Source organism: Melitaea cinxia, chromosome 5, assembly GCF_905220565.1.
Source record: "Melitaea cinxia chromosome 5, ilMelCinx1.1, whole genome shotgun sequence".
Lineage (NCBI taxonomy): Eukaryota > Metazoa > Arthropoda > Insecta > Lepidoptera > Nymphalidae > Melitaea > Melitaea cinxia.
In genome coordinates this window covers 18,686,824-18,711,074 of record NC_059398.1, presented here as the reverse complement: position 1 = coordinate 18,711,074, position 24,251 = coordinate 18,686,824, and the positions used below count along the sequence as shown (strand labels likewise).

General features: G+C 35.3%; 1 long non-coding RNA gene across 1 annotated transcript; it reads left to right on the top strand.

The window, feature by feature from the left end:
• The first annotated feature begins 2,108 nt into the window (after positions 1 to 2,108).
• LOC123654118 lies at positions 2,109 to 23,583 on the top strand. Its single transcript, XR_006743191.1, has 2 exons — positions 2,109 to 2,181; positions 23,546 to 23,583. It is a non-coding gene; the product is annotated as an uncharacterized LOC123654118 (long non-coding RNA).
• The last annotated feature ends 668 nt before the right edge of the window (positions 23,584 to 24,251 follow it).

The window sequence follows — 24,251 nt, the reverse complement described above, 5'->3', positions numbered from 1 at the left end:
CGGATAACCACGGCTGTAGTGTGTAGTATATTTATTGTAAGAAGCAATATCTTAGAAAGCTGTCTCAAATAATGCCTTTGGGCTAGTAGAAAGTCCATTATCTAAGAGATTATGTTCTTCGACATACAATGACTTGTTGAAAGTTTTATTACATTAGTAATGAATATTATTATTAACAAACTTTAAAATTGAATTTCAATTTTTAGTTTTATTATGATAAAAAATTGACCGTTAGACACCCAATACAAGATAACTGAACAGGTATCTGGTTTACCACTGTCCAATGATTGCAATATATTTCATTTATTTTTCTTTGAAATCGATTTCAAGGTTTTAGTTTTTATTGAAGCTATCAAGTGATATATATCAAGGACTAGGAAGGAATCTCTAATCAAGGAAGGAAGGTACTAGGTTACTTTTTAATATTCATAAAAAATAAGGAAATCATACAAAAGAAGTCTTATTACCAAGCTTATTGCAGTTAAAAAGTAATTCTATGTTGAATAAGTATTTCGTAATCTTAAATCATGATCGCAAGATCATAATTGATAATAAGATTGAAAATAACTTGCGTGTGTTCATGTGAACTTGATGGCGGTGTATTTCGACAAAATCGATAAAAACGCCGTCACTATCGTGCACCGACGGCCGCGCTGTTCATTCCACCATAATCCTGCACCTCGATTGCTATTCATGAAATAAGACATTTCGGCATACCACATTAACTCCTCAAAAGTAACCCAAAACCAACTTTATCGCCACATTTTAAGGGCTAAAATTGAATGGTTATAGGTTTGAGTTAAATGCAGGCAGCGTATCGTGAAGGCCGAGGTCGAATCTGCCCAAAGTTAAGCGTATTCCATTTTTCACTGTTTTATATTCAGATGATGATAAGGGCCTTTAATTAGTCGCTCACGGATAAAAAGTGTCCTCATTACATTACCTAGTCCTTACGCGTTATTGTGTCTGCATTATTGTCACTTCTTTTCCCTTTCTGCGCTCCTGGTATAAAATTTCGTTATAATTTATTAATATTGTTTGTATTTTACAGTTACAAACACACAGACAACATGAAATTCGCCTGTATATATCTATATAAATATATATGTATGTATAATGAAAAAACTTTCATTTTTTTAACCGCTCTGGTGTAGTGGCGGGTGAAAGCGCCTAAACACCGACGGTTTACGGGTTCTTTCTCACTCAGGATGGATTACGATTATTATTTATACGAATATTTATTTCCAGTTTTGATGTCTATTCCTGTGTGCCCCAGCACGCCTCGGAGTTATCATAAATACTTGATAGCGATCGTTACTCATAGTAGGGAATACCTATATCCACGAACCCGCAGTGCAGCAGCATGGTGAATCAATCTCCAATCCTTCTCCTACATGGAAAAAAGAAGCCTATGCCCAGCAGTGGGATGTTACAGACTGGACAGTGCAAAACTTAAAAACTGGTCAATCATTCACATAACTGATGTATCTTTAGCGAGGCTTATTTGGGCGATGTTTGTAACACCAGCTGGCGTATTGTGGAATATTGTATCACGATAATACCTATGGCGTTTAAGAATGGCTGCAAAGGAAGCGGTTGTAACCGTTTATTTGTGTAACCCATAAACCTATTTCAATTTTATGATAACTAAATATTTCCGTTACTTGTATTTATTTTTTTAAACTGATGCCCGTATCAAAGGATTTGTTTCAACATTTTTTATGTAGCAAGTGCGATGGCCGTTGTAAAATAACATAACATAAGAAAAATGAATATACATTATTTCTAAATTTGACTGTACAAATAAGCATTTTACGCCCAGTAGGAAAAACACGTTACCATATGTACCTAAGCATAAACACCCTTGTACCAAACATCACATACGAAACTTGCCATGAATATCGATCAAATCCGCGATCGCTAATGCAACGCGAGAGGCACAGCAAGAATATGCTTTTGCAGCAAAAATGAAAAGACGTAGGGCACATCAGGAAATTTCCTGCTCAAAATATGGAGCAGCCCGACTGGGGAAGTACCTGGGCCTTACAGATCACAGCTAATTAATATTGCTTTCAAGCAGTGTTGTGTTCCTGTGGTGAGTAAAGTAAGCAACGCGCTTGCGATGCTTCTGGTGTTGCAGACGTCTAAGTCTGCTAAGCTAGACTAATCGCTTACCATCAGGTGAGCCGTACGCTTGTTTGCCGACCTAGTTACATACACTAAAAAACATCAGTTTTTATATGGTAAAAGCAAATGAAATTCCTCGTAAAAATCTTAATAAATCGTTTGCGAATATTCAAAACCGAGCTATTGGAGGTCGTTAGCAAATACGCTCATTGCGGGTAAAATACTTCAAAACTTGTTCCATAGTTCGTGGAAACACGCACAACTCTGGGTCTCGCATTCCTTGAAGTTACGTAAGTCGGGCGATCAATTTCATTTAATATATAAATACTAGTGTTATGTTTACATTCGTGCGACTTGTTCCGCGGTCGCTGATAAAGTTTATTTCCCATATAAGTTACCGATAGGCTATCAGAGACTGGTAAGTGGGCCTAGGAGAGGTGAAGCGAGTTTAGCTTATTCTCTATTATATATTATATATTATTATTATTATATATTCTCTAAGAGACGACTAATGACAGGTTGTATGTTATTGGAGCCGGTTGCAGGTCGCGAGTTCGATTCTCGCTTATTACATATATTTACTTTGACTAAGCGTTTGTTTTTGAATTTGGTGAATGCGTGACGAGAGCGTTACGAAAAACGTGATCGGCCGAGGCAAACGGAGCAAGAGAGAGAGAGGCACACATTTTCTTTTTCTCTTTCTTTCCTAGATAGTTACGTTTCGTATAATTAGTGCAGGCATATTTTGTAGGCCTATTGCTAAAAAAGTTCAGTCGTGTGGTCTAAAACACATTCGTTTTTTTTATAAATGTGTTCTTAGTGTCTTTGTGGAGACTCGTAAAACTTATAATACATAAGAGTCTCTCCTCTAATCTACTAAAGTTACGTTGATAATTTATAAGAGGATTGTACCTCTATCAAATAACTGTAAAGACTCTAAATAAATTAACTAATTAATTTATTGTTAATAGGAACGATTACAATAATTAACATGTCTCAAAAATCAGAAAAGCAAACTGGTAATCAGTTGACAAAAACAGTTAAAAATGACTATCTCAATCAATAGACAAATCCTCAAATATGAAATTTATATATTAATACGTGAAGCAAAAACTTTGTATCCCTTTTTACGAAAATCGCGCGGACGGAGGAGTATGAAATTTCGCACACTTATAGTTTATATAGACAAGGAGTGCAGAATGCTAATATTTTTTTAAATTATGCATGAAAAAAAACATTAAATCAATAAATAACATTACACACACAACTACATTGTATTTGACACACACTCGCTTATATACTCTTTTTAACCGACTTCCAAAAAAGGAGGAGGTTCTCAATTCGCCTGTATTTTTTTTTTTTTTTTTTTTTTTTTTGTATGTTACATCAGAACTTTTGACTGGGTAGACCGATTTCGACAAGTTTTGTTTTAATCGAAAGGTGGTGTGTGCCAATTCGTCCCATTTAAATTTATTTGAGATCTAACAACTACTTTTCGAGTTATATCTAATAATGCGTTTTTACTTGACGCTTTTTTCGTCGACCTAAGTTGTATTATACCGCATAACTTTCTACTGGATGTACCGATTTTGATAATTCTTTTTTTTGTTGGAAAGGGGATATCCCTAGTTTGGTATCGTGATAAGGAAACCAGGATCTGATGATGGGATCCCAGAGAAATCGAGGGAAACTCTCGAAAATCCGTAATAACTTTTTACTCGTTGTACCGATTTTGATAATTTTTAATTTAATCGAAAGCTGATGCTTATCATGTGGTCACATATAAATTTTATCGAGATCTGATAACTACTTTTTAAGTAATCTTTGATAACGCGTAGTTGCTTGACTATTTTTTCGTCGATCTACGTTGTATTACTTGTCGATGTAATTGAAGTCGGTTTTTTTTTTCGTTTGCGGGCAAACACAATTATGTTTATTATTATAGAAGTATAGTCTTTGACAGCAGAACCTTGATAATGTTCAAACTTATAATTTAAATTAATTATGGTCGAATTTCGACCACAGGGCGACCGTTAGTATAAATTAATAAGTCTAGAATGCAATACATACTACATCCGTTGATAAAGTGACTTATTCAATAGACGTGATGGACGTCAACTAAAGATCTACTCCTTGTTACCTTCCGTGTATAACGCTTTTTGATCTTCAATATGTAAATGCGATTTCATATGACAATGCTAAATTATATTTAAATGGAAAGACAGAAAGACAAAACACATGCCAATAATTGTGTTTGCTGGCAAACGAAAAAAAAAACCGACTTCAATTACATCGACAAGTAATACAACGCAGGTAGACGAAAAAACAGTGAAGTAAATACGCATTATCAAAAATTACTCCAAAAGTTGTAATCAGATCTCGATTACATTTAAATGTGACCACATAATGAACATCGGCTTTCGATTAAATTAAAAATCATCAAAATCGGTACACCCAGTAAAAGTTATGCGGATTTTCGAGGGTTTCCCTCGATTTCTCTGGGATCCCATCATCAGATCCTGGTTTCCTTATCATGGTACCACACTAAGAATATTTCCTTCCCAATAAAAAAAAAAGAATTATCAAAATCGGTTCATAAACGACGAAGTTATCCTCGAACATACATAATATATATGGTCGAATTGAGTAACCTCCTCTTTTTTGAAGTCGGTTAAAAAACAAAATCTGATTTAGCGTGCTTATTACTTAAACACATATAAATTAACTAAAAACGAAACCAAACTCCTTAACACGTCAGTAATAACTATAGAAACAACAAACGGTTATTTTAATAGTCACAAATCAGCGTCGCCGTCACGAACGCGACCCTGAATCTTTTATGAAATACGTGAATCTATTTCCATTGGTATAATTTAATGAAACTTTTTTAGAATATAAATATAATTTGAACGTCTAAACTATAGTCGTAATAAATAGCCGTGCCTGAGCGTTTTGAGTCGCTGTAAAAAAGTTTACGTGACATATGGAGGGGCGACGATAAATTGCAATGACGCGAGCTCGGTTAGGACTCGCTCATATTGTGAGGAAATTTACTTGTAATTGAGCACATTCAATCGAAGGTTTTTTTTTGAAACTATATGAAACGAAAATACGTCACGATAAAGAAAGAAACATATAGATGTATAGGATAGAATGAGATAGAATACATTACTGCTCAAAACGCGTAAAGACGTGTTTTGCATGTAATATCTACGATTTTATTTTTGTGTTACCCACACATTCGAAATTCTAAACATTTTTGAATATCATATCAAAAATTGACCGCTCCAGCGGGGTTCGGTTCGGCGGCTAGACGGCGCCACGGTTCGCTTAATCCGAATATAAAAATCATCATATAAAAAATTTTGCTCTAGGGGGTAGGTACATCGTTCCATAGCTTAATTGGCTAGAGCGCCGACACGGTCAGTCGGAGACGCGGGTTCGAACACCGCTGGAGCGGTCAATTTTTGATATGATATTCAAAAATGTTCAAAAAAATGTTTTGCATGGTTCTTACGAACTTTTCACGAAACCGTCATCATTGTCGATAGAACAGATCGTAACAGCCTACCCGCCTACGACTTTTCAGAAGTTTCAAATCTGTCGTGTGTGAATTTCACACACACACTTTTTCTTGATGATTAGCTGTGTGATTACGGCATTAAAGAATATAGCCACCCCCTCTGTTCCCGCGGGTGTCGTAAGAGGCGACTAAAGATAACACAGTTCCACTATCACCTTAGAACATATAAAGCCGACCGATGGCGGGATAACCATCCAACTGCTGGCTTTGAAATACACAGGTCGAAGACGGGCAGCAGCGTCTTCGATGCGACAAAGCCAGCCCTGCGGTCACCAACCCGCCTGCCCAGCGTGGTGACTATGGGCAACACACATGAGTTCACGCCATTTTTGGCGCGAACTTGTGGAGGCCTATGACTTTTTCTTAAATTAGTCGAACCTTTATTTACGACTGTTTTATTAAATTAATGAAAATGTATTTGTAAGCAATCACACACATCTATGATAAATTATGTAAGTATCTAGCGTCTAGCGTGTGATGCACCAGCTAAGCTTTAGCATCCAAGTAAAGTATAGGCACGGTTATTCATATATTTAATTCGTACGTCGTAATCTGCGCAATGCTTAAGACAAGTGAGTGGAAAAATATTTGGAATGAAAAAGCAAACGGGCGTAAATCATACCGTCGCGTGGGCGAATGTCTCTCGTTGAGCTCACCGCTTCGCTGCTTCCGCTCGCTGCCTCAAGCTTCGCTGCTTCGCCGTGCTTCGCTGTCACGTTGCTGAGCATGACAATCTGTAATGACTGCTTCTAAAAATATTTCTATAAATGTGCAAGCACTTTAAAGGCACGCTCGACGCGTCGCTTCCTAGTTTATTTTTATTTTTGCACTCGTTGACGCGCCTTGCATTTCAATATTTAATGATGTTAAACATATGCATAAGTTTACTTATATTGCTAATGATCCTTAGAATGTTTATGATTGACGTAATAAGTTATTCTCGAACCATTCTATTACTAGGCAATAAGTCTTACGCGTTTAAGAGAACGATTGAAACCTTATCAATGACAAATTCCCAAAATAGTAACTAATAGTTTCAGGTACCTACTGACAATAATAAATTAGAGCAAGTATTACATACTCCCCACAATTAGAGAGGGACTTCGCATTCTGACAATACTTATATACGAATTTCAAAGATGAAAATCCGTGGGTGTTCAAGATTCATGTTGGTATGTAGGGATTCATATTTGCGGTTAAAAAAACAACTACGAGTTCGTGTTCACAGCAACTGGCTATGGCGTCTTCTTTTTTGGCTAATGTTCGTTTACGCAATGTGTGTTGTTTTTTTCTCTCAATATTATTTTAGCAATATAGTACCGCTTACTATGGGTTAAAAAGGGGTTCCAAAACTTATTTTAACTACTGCCCACTAAGAGAATAAATTACTTTATAGTGCCCCCTTTGAGCAATCTTTTAATGAATATAAGTTGATGTTAACAAGTTGTAGTCTAGAGTCCTTATAGATTAAATGACAAATCGCCCCTCAAGTCTACACAACGCCACCATATTTTTTTTCTAGGTATCTTACCTTTAGTACTGCAGCGCCCACACGAGGGCGTTATCGCCCACTTTAGGAAACACTGGGTTAAACTGTAGTATGAGTAATTACGTAATAAGATTTTAAGTTAAAATATATTAAATATAGAATAATAAAATTAAATCATCGATTATTACTTCATCATTACAGCCTATACAGTCCACGGCTGGACATAGGCCTCCACAAGTTTACGCCAGAAATAGCGTGAACTCATGTGTGTTGCCCATAGTCACCACGCTGGGCAGGCGGGTTGGTGACCGCAGTACTGGCTTTGTCGCACCGAAGACGCTGCTGTCCGTCTTCTGCCTGTGTATTTCAAAGCCAGCATTTGGATAGCTATCCCGCCACCGGCCGGCTTTTTAAGTTCCAAGGTGGTAGTGGAACTATGTTATCCCTTAGTCACCTCTTACGACACCCACGGGAAGAGAGGGGGTGGCTATATTCTTTAGTACCGTAGCCACACAGTACACACATCCATACACACAGTGACACATACTCCGCGAGTATTCGATCTACGGATATTTCTAAAAATGATAAAATCAAAATCAAAAATAACTTTATTTAAATAGCTTTCATGAACATCTTCGAATTGTAATGTTACAAATTATAATTTTAATTATAGTTAAAAGCTACCGCCGCTTCGGAATGTAGATTCTGTAGAGAATTATTATTTATATGTTTGTGCCGTATTAAAATTTTCAAAGAAAAATCTGAAATCTCATTCAGTTTACAAACCCGAGTCGCGATTTGAGTTTTAACAAAAAGGTTTAGGAGAAGTATTGAGTAGAAGCCATTTATTATTTACGGCGTGGGCGAGTGTCAACAGCAAACTCTGCCGCCGGCGGACCCTCAAACCTCAGCGTGAGCACTGCGGCTACACACACCTCATAAATCAATTGAAATGTGACCGATATTGAGCAATTATTCAGTTACAAGGACATGTGTGGGCGCTTGGTTTTACTGTTCTTTTCCCAATTAATTTAATTTAATAATGATAGAATATGAGAGCGTAAGTCGGATGGCAGAACTGGGCAATAAAAGCCGGGATTAATAATGCGAAGCAGGAGAAGAATAATGGACAATATTGTAGAGTTCGAACGATAATGTTGCCTTCTGTACATCTCTTCTTTTTATATCAATTTATTTTAGTTTCAAAAGTCTTTCGTTTCTAGCAGTAAAGGAAACATCATTCGAAAACCTGCATTTTCTGAAGATATTCTGAGACATGTTCACACGTCAACCTGCAGCACACAGCCACAAAAGTAAATACTACGACAAACATCTGTATTCACTAAAACATTTTCTCATCAAAATTGTGGTCATACCTGGGACTGCTAGTTCATCATCAAGTTTAGTTTTACTGCAGGTTTCACAAATCAATCAAATAACTTCAATACGACTACATTAGTACAACGCATTAATCCGTTATTCTCTACTGACATGACCCAATCATGAGGAATTTCTGCCGACGTCTCCTGGGAACCGGCGCGCCGCTGAACGCATCTAACGGACGAAACCAGTGCATTACTCGTGAGACTGCGGCGAGGAAGCACTGACCTCTTTGTGTGAACTCATTTTTATTTCAGTTAATGTTATAAAAACTCTTTTGTCTTCGAATCTGGTTACAAACACAAAAAAAAACAAACGATGTGCTTTAGACCACACGACTGCAGTATAACTTCTTTAGTTGCGCCTACAGTAATATACGAAACATACCTCTCTCTTTTTCTATCTCTACTAATTCATATCTCCCTCTCATCTTTCGTTCGCCTCACCCGATCACACTTTTCGTAACGCTCTCTTCACGTATTCACCAGCTTACTCATTCAAGCGTACATAAAGAAATTTTACTTTAAAAAATACCGTCGAATTGAGTACCTCCTCCTTTTTAAAGTTAGCTAGAAACGGATATCGGAAATTGCATTTGGTTATGAGATATGATTTGTTTGTTATTTTCTAAACTATCGTCACACATTTTGATCGAAAATAAAAGTAGACAATTATGACGATAAATGTTGAAATCTATACAAATAAATAATACAAAAATAGAATTTTTGTCTGTCTGTCTGTCTGTTTGTTCCACCTAATCTCTGAAACGGCTGAGCCGATTTTAACAGGACTTTCAGTGGCAGATAGCTGATATAGTAAAGAGTAACATAGGCTACTTTTATTTTAGAGATTTATTTATTTAATAACTCTGCGAACAGAAAAATAACTTTTTTGTTAAATTCCACGCTAACGAAGCCGCGGGCACAGCTAGTCTTAGATATAATAAGTATCAACAATGAAACTACCTTCTAAACAATCGGTGTCAAGCCTTGTTTAAATATAATAAAAAACAAACAGACGAAAATATAGCCCCCGTTTTATGTTGTCGGTTAAAAATACTAACAATTATTGACAATATTATGTGAGCGTAACTGCGCACGTATTTATTCGAAGCTGAAACAGCTGCAGCATAATAATAAGCTCATATTTATTTTATATACGGGTCTTACTTTGATTTATTTATGCGTTTATGTAAATCGAGCACGTACTTTAAATAATTATCATCCCTCGTAAATTACCTTTGCATATCGTACTTGAAATCAAAGTAAGAGTATTGTCCAAAAAAGGCTCACATCGGGTACATTAATTGGTCGATCCGATCAGCTTCGAAGCTAGCGGTACCTGTCACGTGCTAATAATAGTCTCGCCACCGTTTCCGCGTGGCCCCAACGCAGAACTATCTCACAGCCTCCTCCTTTTCGATGAAATAATTTATATTATTAGACATAAATTCCGTTGTTTTTTTGGTGAACAATACTAGTGAATTGTTTTTGTTGTGTTTTGTTTCAAAATACAGATTTGTTATAAACTTTTGTTTTTCCAGGAATATTTCTAGAGCTATAATTATTTTTGTGACAAAAAAGAGATCGAATTTTGTGCACTTCAGATGTTACGCGCATAGTATTTGGCAATTCATTTTTTATACAACTATGTCAGCAAACAAACATACGGCTCACCTGATCGTAAGCGATTACCGTAGCTTAGTTAGCAGTGGGGTTGCTCCAAATTTTGATCTGGATATTTTCTGCTGTAGGTACCCTACCTCAGTTCAAAGATGGATAACTTAATTAAAAAAGTATGCAAATGTGAAATTGTGAAATTCATAAAAAAGTCATATCTGAGTTAAAATTTATAAAAATTTACTTGATATTACTTTGCGATACCCCGTCTCCGTGATAGCGCCAAAAGCGCCGCCGGTTCCGACAGGCTAACGGGACAAATTATTACGAGCCTCGCTCAAATTGGAAATAAACCTGTCATTTTGCACGGCTCGGGTCTGCGGTGATTACTACTGCACGTAACGGGACTTCGATCGCAGTTCTAGATATGCACGTTACCTCTATCAACATGGAATTATCGAATGCGTCGATATTTCTTGGACACCGTTATAGCTGGATGTAGCTGTCAGGTTTTACTTGTTACATTTCGATGTTCAGTGAATTGGTGCAGTGATCATGGCAATTAGCTGTTGCGCTAAAGGTCACTGAGTCTATCTACGTACATTGTAATTGAAATTTGTTTACCGACCTGATAAATATAGTTTAAGGACATCGGAGTTTTCGTAATTCTAGGTGTTTAGTTACATATCATAATACGTGTCTGGTTGTTTTCGTTGTATGAAATTTTCAGTAACACGAGTAGACGAGAGTTGAAGATGAAAAGGAAAGCCGTATCTTATTGTCTTGTCTCTCTTTTTTCTACTAATCGTGAAAAAATCAGCTACAATAGCCAATTCATATCGATGTTCTGTCGAGAATAGTACTTTTCAATTAAATCTAACAAGTTCATAAGCATAGTCTGTTTCATACAGTTAAGCTTATAATTAAATTTTAATTTACTAAGCATTAGAATTCTGTCACTTTTTTTTTGTTTTTAATCATTTTTTATTGGCATTTTAATTTTGTATACGAAAATATATATCTAAATTTGGACCCTTAGAGTTGAAATTTGTATGCCTTTATTATTATTATTATCATTATTATTATTATTAATGTACTAATTGCTATTATTTGTGCTATTATTATGTGAAGACTTCACTGGTAAATGTATGTCACTTAAATTTTATTTTTAATGTATATCAAACTGTATGTCTTCCTAATAAACATAAATAAATTAAAAAAATAAAAAATAAAATTATCATATCAAAGGTGACATACGTATATATTTAAGTCATGATAAATGTTAGCATCTTTAACACCGTGACTGCAGGTACATATCGTCAAAATGAAAATATTTAACATTGAACAGAAAATGTTGAGGCAAATGCATTCGCAAACACACTTTTAACTTAACACATGAAACAGCAAATGTACGCAACAACATACACAACAGTTTGTTGAACAGACTGTCTGTTAATGATAAGTAGGCTTTAAATTTTATGTTTATTCAAAGAGCACAAATCATAATTGTTTAGTAAATACACTGTGTTGACTTTACATACCTACTTGTGTACAAGGATTCGTAGATTACTGGTGGTCGCCCTGTCGTCGAAATTCAACCGTAATTAATTTAAATTATAAGTTTGAACATTAGGCTCTGTTGTCAAAGACTACTTCTATAATAATAAATAAAAGAGTGTATATTCGTTGGTGCGTTAAATACATGGTTTATTTTGGAAACAAAACAATTATTATATCATCATCATCATTACAGCCTATACAGTCCACTGCTGGACATAGGCCTCCACAAGTTTACGCCAAAAATAACGTGAACTCATGTGTTTTGCCCATAGTCACCACGCTGGGCAGGCGGGTTGGTGACCGCAGTACTAGCTTTGTCGCATCGAAGACGCTGCTGCCCGTCTTCGGCCTGTGTATTTCAAAGCCAGCAGTTGGATGGTTATCCCGCCATCGGTCGGCTTCTTAAGTTCCAAGGTGGTTGTGGAACCTTGTTATCCCTTAGTCGCCTCTTACGACACCCACGGGAAGAGAGGGGGTGGCTAAATTCTTTAGTGCCGTAGCCACACAGCACAATTATTATATGTTTAATGTTTAGCGTGATGGGTATCGTATCTTTTATGTTACTATCCTATTAACTTTAATTTTGTTTTGCTTTTCAAGTCATTTTAATATCGGCTCTCAATACTGCCCTTTTGCAACAGTACTAAGATGTTATAGATAGGAAAACCTATTATTGTTAATATTATGTTATATATATACGAATTGTTACGCTGTTGGTTTTCAAATAAATAAATAAAATAAAAAATCAACACCCATTTAATAAATACATAGCTCTTCAAGCCTCGTTTTTAAAGCTTCTTAGGTTAGTTTAGTCTCAGGTGTTAATATACAATTTCAAGATGTATCGTTTACAAATAAACAAACAAATCTTTTCTCTAAATAATATTAGTTTACTCGTATTGTTTCCTAAGCTTGTAAAATATATTTTGAGAATGGCTTTAAAGGTAATTTGATAGGTTATGTTATGTCTCGGGGCGGGACCTGCAGGGCTTCCCGAACCTTTCAATTATAAGAAGGGTTATTAGCACTTGACCGCCGGCTCCGGTTACGTTTATTGAGTTTATGGTGAATAGAACGGGATTAATTCAATGAAAATACTTTACATTCGTTTTCACTTAACGTTAAAACGTTTGTTCATATACCGTCTTAATTTTTCCCAATTAGGATTTATTAAATCTTTAGATCGTGATTAAATACATTTTGATCATACAGAAGATATCAGCTAAATGATACTGCTTTCAAGTAGGGTTGTGTTCCTGTGGTGAGTCCTGTGGAGTGTATGGGGTTAGGGTCGACAATGCGCAATTCTCCTGGTGTTGCAAGCGTCTGTAGGTATTCGTTTACCATCAGGCGAATCACACATTTGTTTGCCACCTTTATAAGAATTAAAAATACTGTTAGTGGCAAATCGTTACTGATACCCAGCAGTAAACAAAGCGGTAAGTTGTGGAAAAGTACCGGTGGTGTAATGACAAGTATAAACTAAAAGGAAGCTGACAGAAGTTTGACCTTGATCTCCAACATCATCATCGTTAACCGTTAACAGAATGTAATACCGTATCTGAGTCTACTCAGCAAAAAACAGACCAGATCACATTAAACACATTACATTACATTTGTATAAAAACAAGTGTTCCTCGAGGTGCTCGCCGATATAAGTTTTAGGATAAAATTCCTTAGGTAAAAATCATCTACAGTAAGATAATTTGTATTTAAAGTATATTTTTTGTTAATCTTATACCGTTTTTGCGAACTCATTTCATTTAATTCTTTACGCTTGTTGCAAATTTTGTAAGATTTTTGATTAGTCTTTCATTTGGACACTTTAGAGATTAATTTTGAATCATTTGTCCGGTTCTGTTGGTCTGTCCGGTTCTGTATATCTTTTTAAGTTTCTATCTCCTCAACAAATTATTATATTTTTAGGTATTTATATATTACATGGGGGAAGACGCATATGCCCAGCAATGGGATATTACAGACTGAAACGATAATCTGTCTGTCCCACTGCTGGGTAAAGCTTTCCCCATGTAGGATAAGGATCAGAGCTTAATCCACCACGCTGCTCCAATGCAGGTTGGTGGATACTCACAGACTAATTTGTTCATTCATTTTGGTCACATCTTAGAAGAATTCATAATTAAGTTTAATTAATGTTTATGCAATAAACTTCTTCTGTAATATTTTGATCAACTCATTAACAGTCTTGATCAACTCCTGTAAAATCTTGATCAACTTCTTTACCCTAAGTGCTCATTTTGTACTACATCAGAACCTCCTCAGTAATTACTCGTCACAAGTTTGAATAGATGTTATATGTATACAAACAAAAGTATATCTGCTTGAGCTCATATCACAAATACCACACAATAAATACACTTAAAATAGGGGTCTAATTAATGTGTGTGTGGATGATGTCATATGGCAAACCAAATAACCTTCCAAACCATTGTTTACGAGTCTCTCACAAGGTCGAACTGAGGACACTGAATATTCTCTACCGAGTGCAAGCTTGTTGCCCTTTAGTATGGCCGTGAACGTGCGGGGCTGGCATTTGCGTCTTGAACGTCGATCGTTCCATTCATTGTGTTGACGATATTTGATATTTTAACCTCTTCTGATTCTGTATTAGGATAAGTAAATGTGAATTATTGAACTTAACAAGAACGTAATAGGTATGTTGAAATGAGGGATTTTGAGAGAAATTAGCTTGTATCTTTAATTAATATCCATTCTTATATCTATGTACTTGGTAAGTAATAGGTGCTAAAATACAGTATCTATATACAGGACCTCTTTAATTACTACGTTTATGCTCTTGTGCGCTAGAACCATTGGTAAAATTTGGGAACAAATTTGTAGCCTAAAATCTAAAATAGTATACCACAAAACCCTCATTTATCAAGTGCTGCATCTCTTGGGATACGGTGTTGTGCGGTGTTAAAACCATCTGTTTAAAACTAAATTGGTACTAATTGTCTTAAAATCTGTGTAAGATGTACGAAATCGAATGCACTTTCAAAAGTTTATAGAAATTTTATCATCTCTCCTGACTCTTGATACTATGGAGGCTTTATCAGTTACAAATAAAACGAACATTTTTTTTTTGCTATGTAATACGAGTATGAAACTGCAGATATAACAGTCTTCTGAAAGGTTAAAATTTAAAAACCTGAATGTAGATCATCGTTTCAAAGCGCTCTTTGTGAGATGTAATTTAAACTCTCCGACAACTTCGAGCACTTTTCACGTTTCAGGAAAATCGTAAGAAAAATATCCCTCACCGCGCCTTTAAAGCCATCGCTTTAGCAGCTTGTAAAGTAAATTTAGACGCGCATTGTGAATTTCGTTTCCAAAGTTATTTTTTAATTGTGAATATTTTTATTTTTTGTTGCTATTGATATTAATTGTTATTGATATAGTCGCTCTGGTTTAGTAGTGCGTGTACCTGAAGGCGCCATTTGTATTTGTACAAATATTTCTTTCTGGTCACGTTGTCTGTTCTCGTAGGTTACCCCACCGTGCCTCGGAGAGCACGTTAAGCGTGGCGGATTAAGCTCGGACTCTTCTCCTACATGTAGAAAGAGGCCTATGCCCAGCAGTGGGGTGTTACAGGTTGAATCTTAATCTTCAATTAATAATGAATAGTTGTAAAATTTGTTCAATAAAGACTTCTACAATATAAGGATGGTAAGGACTTATATACGTATATTAATTTTATATTTTTAATTTCTTATTAAAATTCTTATTATAATTCGTATATAAATAATGAAATATAAAAATATAGCTCGTGATCACGTTGCAGATTAATTCTTCTCAACAGGTTTTGCATTCTACTATACATTACAACTATAGTGACTGATCGAGTTGTAAGTAACGATTCAAAAACATATCGATAAATCTACTTCAATGAAATAAATTTTAAATTGAAATAACAAGTTCTAAAAGGTAATTTATCACAGTTTCCGAGCAACCTACTTCGTCCGGTCGCTTTCCAACTGTTGAATGTGAAAAGTCAATATAACTTTCGTCGTTTGTTAAGCTTCTGGAATTTTTCCTCAAATTTAATTATTTTCTCCGAGGTCAAGTCGTTATGGCTTCATCAATGTCAGGCGACTCCAATAACTTTTTAAGTCTATCACTATTAAGTTAATTGATATGGTGACAAACAATATTTAAGTTTATGGTAATTGTGCTTGCTCGCAAACTTAAAAAAAAACTACTTCAATTACATCGACAAGTAATACAACGTAGGTAGACGAAAGAATAGTCAAGTTAATACGCGTTTTTAAACTTTACTCAAAAAGTAGAAATCTAAACTCGATAAAATTTAAATTGGACTAAAGAACACGCACCACCTTTCGATTAAAAAAATCATCGAAATCGGTTCATCGAGTCAAAAGTTCTGAGGTAACATACATTTTAATAATTGTGTTTGCTCGCAAACGAAAAAAAAAACCGACTTCAATTACATCGACAAGTAATAAACGTAGATCGACGAAAAAATAGTCAAGTAACTACGCGTTATCAAAGATTACTCAAAAAGTAGTTATCGGATCTCGATAAAATTTATATGTGACCACATGATAAACATCAGCTTTCGATTAAATCAAAACTTATCAAAATCAGTATACCCAGTAAAAAGTTATTGCGGATTTTCGAGAGTTTCAAATCCTGGTTTCCTTATCATGGTACCAAACTAGGGATATCCTTTTTCCAACAAAAAAAAAGAATTATCAAAATCGGTACATCTAGTAGAAAGTTATGCAGTATAATACAACGTAGGTCGACGAAGAAAGCGTCAAGTAAAAACGCATTATTAGATATAACTCGAAAAGTAGTTGTTAGATCTCAAATAAATTTAAATGGGACCAATTGGCACACACGACCTTTCGATTAAAACAAAATTTGTTGAAATCGGTTCACCCGGTAAAAAGTTCTGATGTAACATACATAAAAAAAAAATACAGTCGAATTGAGAACCTTCTCCTTTTTTGGAAGTCGGTTAAAAAAATACAATCGAATTTTGACCTTTTTTGGAAGTCGGTTAAAAAAACTGGACTTGTTTATTATATTTTGCTTACATATGGAAAAAAAAATATAAAAAGACAATACAAACATCCTTGATTTCATGTTAGCAGAATTACATAATTTAGTAGTGTTTAAGGATAACTTAGATATACATGGCGTTGATTATATGTTAAGTGTATTCAGTTATGAAAATAGATGGTCCTTTGTATTGAAAACATTTCCCAAATCTCAAAGCCGGATCGTTCGAATGCTTTACAACCGCGGTTAATATAATCGTTTCGATTTCTGCGAAATGGCGGTCCAGATGATATTTATATTGGATAAATATCATAATTTTGGCCTAAACGGTTGAAATCCTGCCAAAACGAGGCGAGAAGATCTGCGGTCACGTGCGGAGGAGTCTATTTGGGATGTGAATTATGACTGCTATTTGAGATAAAGGGGTATCTGAAGCATTAACGTTGGCTACGATAATTTTTTTGATTCGTTGTTAACAATGTCAAGTGGATGTTGGTGTGTAAGTGTATAGTCTGTGTCTGTGTTTCCAGAAAGTTATAACCTGGGGATCTTTAAGTCGCGAGTAAATAGGTTACTTCTAGGTAAGCGTGCTCCATCTTAGATCGCATTTTCACTTATCATTAGGTGAAATAGTGGTCAAACGCAAGCCTATCATTGTATAAAAAAAAAATAGTCAAAATCTCATAGTGTCTTGCCTTTTTTTACGTGGGGAAAATCCATCATGGATACCCTCCAGCGCGGGGGCGCCAGAGGGTTATGTCAGACTCCTACTGACTAAAAAACCACCACGTGTGAGCAGTCGTCCGCCTGGGTGGGGCGAGATGGGGTCGCGCTAGCATTTGCCACCTCGCCCTGGCAGTGTCTTGTCTAGATTAACACCTGTTGTCAAGTCGTACAAAATATCTGTCTTAAATTTTAGTTTAATGTCTGAAACATTGCCTACTAATAGTGGCGATTCTGCGTGTTTGTTTCTTCATGCGGTGTTATAGTATTTGAAAAATGCAAAAAACTGTTGTTGATGGTCGTGGTCTAGACGTTCGAGTGCTTAGTGCGTTTGTTTGTAGACCCGACAGACACAGATTCGGATGGAATCGTTGAGTCCATGTTAAGTTGATATATCTACCTACTTGGTTTTAAATGCGAGACTGAAAAGTGACCAGAGCTTGAAATATACAGCTAATTTATTGTTTTCTAATGCTTACGCGAATTTCATTCATTACAATGAAACAACTTGTTACGATTTTATTTTATGAACCATAGTTACAGTCCTCCCGTGAACTCGTAATTTTTTTAAATCGGAGAAAGTTGAATCTATTCATGCATTCAGTCTGTAACTGGGCACTACACTACTGGGCATAAGACTCTTTTCCATTTAGGATAAGGATTGGAGCTTAATCCACCTCGCTGCTCCACTGCGGGTTGGCGGATATGTTCCCTGCTATGAGTGAATTATAAACCATTATTGTTACTTTAAAGCAAATGTTTTGCGCGATATTATTTACATCTGAAATAAATTATCTTCAGTAAACACAGCTTTACAATACGACGTTATTATTATAATGAAGGCTTTACATCTAATATCCGTTTATTCCTTATACAACGTATTCAGAGCAGGATAATAGGTTTGAACATTAAGGTTGACTCTTAAACAGTTAGAAATATGTTCACTAACATACAACTCATAAGGGTCATAATTGCTTACAATATCGTATCAGTCTACGACGAAATAGCATCAAAGTTTTCGTCCAGGTGTTTCGGGAAATTGACCGGAAATACAATACAAAAGGCACGATTGATCCTATAATTACTTGCCAACCAATTTTATATTGTTTCTGTAGATTTAGTACGTTTCTATTGTTCTATGTTATATAACTAGCTGCTTTCCCGCGACTTCGTTCATGTGTCAATATATTCTATACTGTATTGGAACAACAACATATTTAATGCATACAAATGCGATTACATAAGAAAAAAGACATAAACAATATTAAATCTTTTAATATCTTATACATAGAATGCTCCGCGGGGTGTTCGATTCCCGCCTAAGTCTGGATGTAACATCTGTACTTTTATGTGTTATTTCTATGTATGATCATCTAAAAAAAAAAATAATAACTATTTAGCTATAACATTCTGTTGTTACCTCACAAACATAAAAAAAAATTAAGTTTTTTACCATTAGGAACAGACGACCGTCTGTTTAAGTTATAAGATATTTACTTATTAGTTAATTTATCAATCGCTTTAAATACCGTATAAGTACTAATAAAGTACAAATATTTGTATGATTATACTTAGAACGGGAAAGTATTTGCAAGTAGCTTCTCAAAATTAATTTGATGACATTCAAAGAACGTAGGTAACTGTTTATATTTGCAGACCTCAATTGCGATCTCACTTCTGTGTAAATAAAAACGAATCGCCTGTATCTATGCACGGGCACGTCGAGTGCACACGAGCAAGACAGACAGTACAGAGCAGGACGCAAGGTATTGTTGAGTGGCTCTCAATAATTGCGTTTTAATTTATTCCAAGTGTCGGAGCCGCGACTTTAATTAAGGGAATATTTTGTTATTGACATCCGAAATTACTTTGATGACAATCACAGCAGAATTCACAATATATTTTAGTGTTAGTCAAATGATTTGTATGTTCTTGTGATGTTACGATGGTTTTTTTATATACATATACTCGCTGACTCGGCAAACGTTGTCTTGCCGCTAAAGGCTATTTAAAAATAGGGGTTGGTGGTAGAAGGGTGAAAATTTAGCGTTGTATGGATTTTTTAACGGCAAGTCATAATAAAATAAAAAATAAATAATTTATCTAAAAAAGAAAAAAAAATTGGGGTGGACTACCCTCAATATTTAGGGGGATGAAAAATATATGTTGTTCGATTCTCAGACCTACCCAATATGCACACAAATTTCATGAGAATCGGTCAAGCCGTTTCGGAGGAGTTTAACTACAAACACCGCGACACTAGAATTTTATATATTAGATAACTAGATCGCCAAGCAAGAGTACGCCTCACCTGATGGTACACGATTGCCGTAGCTTATAGACGCCTGCAACACCAGAAGCATCGCACGCGCGTTGCCAATCATAGCCCCTATTTCCCCCAGGAACTCTGGTCAACTTACTCACCAACAGGAATACAACACTGCCTAAAAATAGTACTATTTAGCTGTGATCTTCTGTAAGGTCGAGGTACTTCCCCAGTCGTGCTGCTCCATATTTTGAGCAGAAAATTTTCTGCTCCGCTCAACCTCAGTTTCTAAATTTATAAGAGTGTCACAAAAGGGATAGTATTAGTTATTCATGGCTAATCATTATTTTTGTTCTCAAAAAAAAGTGCTTGCGTACAAAGTACACATGTCAGAAGCGAAACTTCGTTGGCAAATTAATTTTTAAGTCTGATAAAAACGTTGCCGTTTCATCCGTAAATTTTTATCCTCATGCGCCAAAAGAAAGTTCACTTAAAAAAAAAAAACTAAACCACTGTAATTTACATCGACAATAAGGGCATTATCAATGCAGTACAACTTTATTCAATACGCGTTATTAGGGATAGCTCAAAAACTACCCGCAAGGCGACGCTCCAATTTATACTCAAACGTCGTTCGTGACGTTTCTTCCATGACTCAACTGTGGCTTTAATCTAATGTAAGCTATGATCTAGAATGACATCATAATGACATTGGCTCCTTATTTTAAAGGCGATTGAAAATTGTTTAGGATTAAATATAATTAATTGCAAGGGATAAATCGGATGAATCTAAAATGTACAGATGTTAAAAAGGCCGAAGGCCCTCAATCACAATTTGTGCCCTTTTTAATCGGAATCACTCAGATCTAAAATAGAATTAAAAAAAAAAACGATCCGAGCTTTCTTTTTATTTTGACACCTCCCGAAGATAATCCGTACTCTCTCTACTACTAATTACTACTAATAATTATAAACTTCGTACATTTTTTTTTTCTTTAAGAAATGAAATACGAATCTTGCAATAGTATTATTTTTTTAATCTTTCTAGGTTTAGGTACTTATTGATTGATCAAAATCAAGATGAAAAATAACCTTACTCAAATAGGCTTCAAAAGCATCGTCATTTTACAAATTAAAGTATTAAAAGTGATTATTATTTTTTAAAAGTAAAACCACCGATCGGAATGTAGATTCTACAGAGAATAATCGACGATAAACTCTGCAGTTAATTTGAAAAATATATCCTCTAGGCAAAAGTAAAACTGGATATTTAAAATGTTTGCTGTTGGTCATTTTCTGTAATGCAATAGTGCAAACGCCATATTGTTTTACATATAAACCATATCATTAAAATTGTATTAATATTTAAATGGAACCATACAATGTTACTAATTCGATTTAATACATAAAGAGAATCACGTCAAACATAGTAATTTCGTATACAAATGCACTCACTGCTTTGAATTTAAAGATAGTGCAGATGTCTTATGCTGCCACCGCATCGATTAGCCATGCAAAGCGCATTAGACAACATCCGTGTTTATTTAGATCATGGTGTTTTGAATAAAAGAGTGGGGGTGTCACTTCGCGGGACTCCTTATAAGGTGCGTGGAGCAGTGTATTTGTATGCGAATTGAGCTTTGATCGCAATTGATATGGGTGCTACAACGACTTACTTGTTAGGTCAGCTGTTCATTGCGACGCGATGCATATTTTGCTTTGTTTGTATTTATTTATTTTGTTAATACAAAGAAGTTGTTGAGGATATTATTTAAGCTGATTTCTAATTTAAAAGAAATCCTTCAAATATTTAATTCTTGCACTAACAATAGTAAGAAGTAGTGATTATTTTTATTTTTGGAATCCACGTATTTTCCGCCAATTGCGCTTAAGTCGATATATTCAAATTTGAAACACCACACCTCTGTGCCGCTTTATTCTTATTCATGTCCTTTTTCTAAAGGTTGTCTGGAAGAGATCGCTCTTTAGCGATAAGATCGCCTTTTGTACATCCCTTTTTTTGTTATTATTTTTTTTTCTTGCTTGTTTCTTTTTCTTTCATGTTACATGTATTGTTTCTGGTTGTGCAATAAAGTATATTTGTATTAAAAAAGTGTAATTTTTTTTTATGAAAACAATTAGCAAACGCTAATTTTTTTTTAACGTTATGTCAAATGTTACAGTTTGACTTTTTTGAATCTCGCACTAAAAACGTTCTAAGGGAATTTGATTCCCATCCTATGAGTGTTCTTCTCCGGCACAGCGACCCTATAAAATACACACTTATAGCTAACCTCATTCGGAAAACTTTATAGACAAACAACGAAAATATTTTAGAATTTCATATTTCCGTGTTGCCACTAATTAAATCTGTCACATAAATTCAACTTCAATTCATTTTGAAATATAATTGCTGAAGACAGTTCTATATTTAATGTTTCTCCTCATTTCATAAAGTCTATTCATCTTAAGTTGAAATAAAGATATCAGCTTGTCATTAACAGACTTGTTTAATTGATCGCATCTGCAAGAGACTAATATTTCGTTAGTTATGGGTATTTATTATTTTAATACATTAAATATTTCGTATCAAATCAATGGTTATAATAAATAAACATGAGGTAGAACAAAGCGTCTAATATCTCGTTCAAAGCCTGAAGATCGATTATTGAAGTACCTCAGTTGAAGTAGTGTCGTGTTCCTGGGGTGGGTAAGGTATCCAGAGTTTCTGAAGAAGTTTGGAGATAGGGTAATGCGCGTGCAGTGCTCCTGGTGTTGCTTACGTCCATATGCTATGAAATCCTTTACTGTAAAAAAGAATATGTATTTATTAATATTAAACGCCACGTTGGCGCAGCGGTCACAGCTATGGATTGTAGCTGTTGCGCTGGCGGTTGCAGGTTCGATCCCCGCACACGACAAACATTATTTTTTTTAATTAAGTATAATTAAGTATTGGCCATACAGGTGTTTGCCGTGGGTGTTTGTGCAGTCTTAGTGGGTCTCCCCACCGTGCCTCGGAGAGCACGTTAAGCTGTCGGTCCCGGTTGTTATCATGTACATCTGATAGCGATCGTTACTCATAGTAGGGAATATATCCGCCAACCCACATTGGAGCAGCGTGGTGGATTAATCTTCGTTCCTTCTCCTACATGGGGAAAGAGGCCTATGCCCAGTAGTGGGATATTATAGGCTGAAGCGAAAACTTATTATTATTGCTAAGAGATGAATAATAGAAATTGGTAATAACACAGAATTTGTAACACTTCAAAATTAACAGTGACGTTTCCTACATTTCTCTGAAACAGTTCAGTTCCCGAACTAGTTATGTTCCTCGAACACAATACTGAATCACGTATAAAATCACTACCATTCAGTACTAAATATAAACTGTACCTTAAAGTGTATAGTTTATAGTTTCCTTGAATATTTTATTGTTTACGGTTTATTTTTTATATTACTCAACCAATCTTGTAAGTTAATTTACGTTGAGAATGAAATGGGAACACTGATGGTTATCCATTGTAAGTAAGCATTTTTAACTCAAGGTTATGTCGTGCTCAAAATCTTGAGCAGCCCGACTGGGTAAGTACCTCGACCTTGCAGAAGATCACAGCTAAGTAATACTGTTTTCAGTGTTGTGTTTCCGAGGTGAGTAAGGTGACCAGAGCTCTTGGGAGGCTTGGAGGTAGGGTCGGCGGTTAATGGTGTTTCAGGCGTCTATAGCTACGGTAATCTCTTATCGTCAGGTGAACCGCACGCTTGTTTGGCGATCTAGCTTATAATAAAAACAGCATTAAGTTCTATATCACGGCGCAGGCTGTGTGTATTAACTTTTTCCCACGGTGCTGTTGTGATAAGTACGACTCTAATGTATTTACTTTTATCCTATCCTATCTGGCGCGAACTTGGGCAGGCCTATGTCCAGCAGTAGACTGCAATAGGCTGAACTGACTGATTGACTGACTATCACTATTTATGTAATTTGTTATAGAATAAAAAAATATCTTTGTATATAAATATTATTTGTTTTAATACAAGGGAAAAGAGGAAATATTTTTCTTCCATGAAATATATAAAATTATTACTATAAATATTAAATTACTAGCAGTGCCCTGCGGTTTCATACGCTTTAATTAAAGTAAAAATAGTCTTAATGGGTGAATCGGCCATCCAACACAAAAATAATTTTTCAGTTTGAACTAGAAATTAGCGCGTTTAAACAAAAAAAAACATACATCTGAACAGTCACTTAAATAGGACTTATCACGAGTTTTTTTTTGTGATTTATATATAGATATTATATATTTTGTTTCATTAAACCACAATTATTTACTTAAGTTTTACTGAATTTTAAGCGATCAATCAAAACAAGGAATTTATTAAAATATCAAGAACTAGTAGTGCTCATCCCTACTGTAAGACCTTAATGGACATTGATCCGAGTGTCTTTAA